Genomic DNA, 5,965 nt, shown 5'->3' on the forward strand with positions numbered 1-5,965 from the left:
ACAAATCGAAATAGTAAAACGATATTGTCATGCAAATCTTTTAACAATATTGTTCTTTCACTAATGGGGTCTATTTTTGTCTCTGCTTCCGACCTATCTCCCAAGACGAGAACGAGTTGTATTAGACTCCGGCTAATGCGTTGTTATTTGTCAAGGGAATATCCACATTCCACAATCAACCAACACACACTGGAGTGCTTACTCCATGACTCCCAGGTAAATACTATTACGTTTAAAATTGTATATAAATTAGAGAGAGCAGATTGTGCCTATATCGTGGCCGAATTTTGTTCTATGAATTAGAGGAAAAAAGGTTGTGTAAATTTTGCGGTGGTTGGCATTTTGTAATGAACACTGTAGTCATATTTAATATTTGCACCTGGAGAGCATTACAATATATTTTTTTTCTTTCTTCAGGGAACTTGTATCCATCTACAAATCCATAAAGAGTTTGTGGTTAAATTCAAGAAACATTGAAGGCTCCCGGAGGAGTGGATAGCAATATGCTAATTGGTAAATTCTACTTTAAATCTTATTCTATACTAGATGTGTTTTTATTTCTTTTTGTTATACTAAATTTCTAATAGTATACATTCACGAATGCCAATTTTAAATCTTTTGTCAAGAAACATTTTATCAGACCAAAATAATATTAAATATACATGCATCCTTATTAATACTTTAAATATTTAGTTGCTACAAAATATATAAATTTTAGTTTGGAAATATAGGATACAAAAGGTCCTTTATTTCAAATCTTTTGTTTGGTTTTTTGCAAATTTGATTGGCCGTGTTGTTTCCATTACTGAGCAAAAAATTGTCCAAGTTAATTCAAATCCTCAAAGGTTGATTGATTTTGTCATTGAAGACTCTCGGTATGTGTTTGTTTGGATGTCTTTTTGATTTGTTTAAGTATAAATTTAGGCATCATAATGCTCATTGTTGTTTTCACTACACAGGGATAGTCGGCTCACTGTTACCCTATGGGAGGAGCACGTGGATTCTGTTTTGCCTTACTATAATGTTGATTTGGCAGAACCACTGATTGTCCTTCAAGTTCCAGCATAAACAATTCCCATTGATATTTGCATATGCCATGACTATAAACAAAAGCCAAGGCCAAACACTAACTCACGTTGGGTTATTGCTAAAAAAACCGGTCTTTAGTCATGGTCAATTGTATGTGGCTTTCTTCCGTGTCAGTCATCCTAATGGCCTGAAGGTGTTAGCGGTAGACGATGATAGACAAGATTGTGTTGCGACTTCCAATGTCGTCTATAAAGAGGTTTTCAATAATGTGTAAATATAATCGATGATATTATGTTTTTTTTTTCAAAATAATAAAGTTGCTATTTATCTAGACAAAAAATATATCATCTATACAAATGAATTAGGATAGCAATTCATTACTATAACTAAGTTGCTAGAGAACGAGCACATTGGTTCAATTTCTAAAAATTTCTAACAATCTATACTATATATAAAAGTAAAATCCTCCTATTTCATTTTTCTCGCCAAAACTTTTGTAGTGAATTAATTAAATATTTTATTGGTAAAAAAAATTAATAAAGTTTAATTGGTAACAATTTTTTTTTTTGAGAAAAAAGACTTCATTCATTGAATCCGATAAAAGACAGTCAACCAGAAACTGAGGAGGGGTATCAAACCACTCCCCGCAACCTGACATAGAAACGGCCTCCCGAGCAAGTAGGTGGGCGGCACGATTCGCAGATCGCTTAGCAAAAAATTGGTAATAAAATTTTATTTACCAAATTCTGAGAATAATTAAACCATTATAATTGTGAGAATAATGGAAACTAATTCTGCATAATTTTATAAGAAAAAATAATTTATTAATTATTATTTACACCAATAATAATAATTCCAATACTTATCTATACTTCTATATCTATACTACTATTAATAAAAGTAAAAAATATATTTGTGCATCGCACTGGTAATTGAACAATTATTTGCTCTAATTCAAGCAAGGAAAACACCAGACAACATAATCGATCCAACCAATTTCATCAATTGCGCTATACAATATTCGATGTTATAATTTATATAATTGTATATCGATCCAAATATTCTTAAAATATTATAACAAATCCATTCCGTGCAACGCACGGGCAAAAATACTAGTTCTAGATTAAAATTAGTTATCGTAATAATACAGTACATATATTTCTCTACAATGCAATCTATACTAATAATAAAACAAAATTCTCAATTTTAACTTTCCGCTCAAAACACTTCTATATTATAAAGATTTGCCTAATATTGTAAAATATGGTAATACAATTCCTATTCACAATACAATTGTACATTAAAATATGGTAATACAATTCCGAATAAAATATATTCTTTCCTACGTGTCTATACGTAATACAATTCTAGATTAAAATTACTAATCGTAATAATACAGTACATATATTTCTCTGCAATGCAATCTATATTTATCTATACTATTAATAAAAGCAATATCCCCAACTTTAACTTCCCGCCCAAAACACCCCTATAGTATTAAGGTTTGCATTATCTTTTAAAATATAGTAATACAATTCTATCCGTAATACAAGTGTACATTAAAATATGGTAATACAATTCCTAATAAAATATATTACTTCCTACGTTCCTATTCGTAATACAATTTTAGATTAAAATTATTAATCGTAATAATACAGTACAGATATTTCCCTACAATTCAATCTATCTATACTATTAATAAAAACAATATCCTCAACTTTAACTTCCGCCCAAAACACTCCTATACTGTTAAGGTTTGCGTAATATTGTAAAATATGGTAATACAATTCCTATTCGTAATACAATTGTACATTAAAATATGGTAATACAATTCCTAATAAAATATATATTCCTTCCTACTTTCGTATTCGTAATACATTTTAGATTTAAATTACTAATCGTAATAATACAGTACATATATTTTTTTGCAATGCAATCTATATCTATACTATTAATAAAAACAATATCCTCAACTTTAACTTTCCGCCCAAAACACTCCTATACTATTAAGGTGCCCAAAACACTCCTATACTATTAAGGTGCCCAAAACACTCCTATACTATTAAGGTTTGCGTAATATTGTAAAATATAGTAATACAATTCTTATTCGTAATACAATTGTACATTAAAATATGGTAATACAATTCCTAATAAAATATATTACTTCCTACGTTCCTATTCGTAATACAATTTTAGATTAAAATTACTAATCGTAATAATACAATACATATATTTTTCACTGCAATGCAATCTGTACTATTAATAAAAACAATATCCCCAACTTTAACTTCCCGTCCAAAACAGTCCTATACTATCAAGGTTTGCGTAATATTGTATAATATGGTAATACAATTTCTATTCGTAATACAGTTGTACATTAAAATATGGTAATACAATTCCTAATAAAATATATATTCCTTTCTACGTTTCTATTCGTAATACAATTCTAGATTAAAATTACTAATCGTAATAGTACAGTACATATATTTCCCTGCAATGCAATCTATACTATTAATAAAAACAATATCCTCAACTTTAACTTTCCACCCAAAACACTCTTATACTATTAAGGTTTGCGTAATATTGTAAAATATGGTAATACAATTCCTATTCGTAATACAATTGTACATTAGAATATGGTAATACAATTCATAATAAAATATATATATTCTTCTCTAAGTTCTTATTCGTTATACAATTCTAGAACTAAATTACTAATCGTAATAATACAACATATATTTCTCTGCAATGCAATCTATACTATTAATAAAAACAATATCCTCAACTTTATTGTAAAATATGGTAATACAATTCTTATTACAATTGTACACAAAAAAAATAAGGCCAATGGTTGATGTTACGAAGTTTGGCATAAGTCAACGACATTCGTGCCTGCAGGTGTCGGCACACACGAGTCAAGCCTTTTCAAGTTCATTTTGGGATTTGATTTGCACCCCCCTGCACGCGAGAGAGAGTCTCTATAAGTAGTTGGATCGATTATGTTGTCCTAGAAAGACTCTTGTATAAGTAGTTGTGCAAACCTACTTCCCAAACCAATGTGGGACAAAAGCTACTTGAAAGTTTTTTCTCTCGATTTTTCTAATCCAAATGTGTCAACTTTGAGAATCAATTTCTCATTCACCCATTATCGTTTTTGAGCGCAATATATCAATCTTTTCGTCTAACTACTAAGAACCCGAATCCACTTTGACCCAACCCAAAGTGAAAGTGGACCCCACATATATTTGTACCACAATATAGCCACTAAAATGCCATTTTATGCTATTTTTTCCAACAGTTATTTGTGCAGAGAATATCAACGCTCTACAGTCACCCAACAATCACTCAATTGATTATCTCATTACTCCCAGGTGAATTTTTCTCTAATATAGTTATACTTATTGAATATCAAAATGTAAGTGTACCTTAAGATCTTGCAATAACTAACCGACAAGTAATTAAATTAATGATATATAATGCAATAATGCAAATTATCTACATATTGCATTTATACACTTATTTTAGAACACTAAATTTTTGTGATATTTGTTGCATGCAAGAAAGACTCATACTATAGTTTATTTGTCGATTCTTATATGTTATAAATCGTAGTATCATTAGAAACGGATACTTTGATGAAATATGAAGCATGAGTAGTCTGCCAATCAACGGTTATAGACATCGCATTTCAACAGTTTGGATGTGCATCATTCCAAAAAGCCATACACTCCATTTGGTAATCTGGAGTGAAGTTTGGATTAACAGTTTAGACAAACGATTCATATATTTTGATATATTTTTGTTTATTGCCTGATGCCATTATGATGATTTGAATTTTGAGAGCATAGAAACAAGCTCGAAACATGCTTATATGCTTGAATGGTCTTACCTCAAAGTTACTACCTACTATCACACAATGCTTTATGTTGTATGTTAGATTCAAGGTTACTAACTTCTCACAATAGTCAGAGACTTGCTTTAATTTATATGTATGAAATATTGAAAAAAAAATTAGGCTTTAGATGTGAGTTTTAATTATATATACCTGGGAATCTGAAACATTTTCAAATTTAGTGATTGGTAAAATCAATATGTTTTACATTAGAAAAAATCACAGAATATATATACATATAGATTATAAAATTAAAATTTCAGTGTCAATATTGTTATGACTCAATGCTTTGATTACATTAAAAGTGATTTTTTAAAATTTCAAGCTCAAGATATGGCACGCTTGATGAGTCGCAGCTGGAAGGTCAGTGATCCACTCTCTGACTTTAGATGTCGTTGATCAAATTAATCAGTAATGTGCTACATGAATATTGCAAAAGGACGAAGATATTTAAGTTGTAACTCTTTGTGTAAGGCAGAACCAGACGGTGAAAATCTATTAGAAGTAACACTCCTAAATTCTTAAATAGTTTGAGATTGTATGATTTTCTTAATCATTCATTGACATTAATTAAAGGTCGGTGCACCTGTTATGTTATTGCGGAAGATTTGGCATATCACATTGTTGAAGCAAGAATAGTTAATGAGACACATGAAGGAACCAAAGTTCTTATCCCTTGAATGTCTCTCACTCTTTCTGATACAAGATTGCCCTTCAAGTTCCAGCATAAATAATTCCCATTGATGCTTGCATATGCCATGACTATCAACAAAAGCCAAGGCCAAACACTAACTCACGTTGGGTTATTGCTGAAAAAATCAGTTTTTAATCATGGTCAATTGTACACGGCTTTCTCCCGAGTCACCCATCCTGATAGCCTGAAAGTGTTAATTAGTTCTAGACGAGGATGGACAAGATTGTGTTGCTACTACCAATGTTGTCTACAAAGAGGTTTTCAATAATGTGTAAATACAACAGGTGATATTATGTTTTTTCCAAGATGGAAAAATTGCTATATATCTACACAAAAAAATATATCTTCCA

The sequence above is a fragment of the Ipomoea triloba genome, chromosome 10 (genome assembly GCF_003576645.1).
Source record: "Ipomoea triloba cultivar NCNSP0323 chromosome 10, ASM357664v1".
In the NCBI taxonomy this organism is placed as follows: domain Eukaryota; kingdom Viridiplantae; phylum Streptophyta; class Magnoliopsida; order Solanales; family Convolvulaceae; genus Ipomoea; species Ipomoea triloba.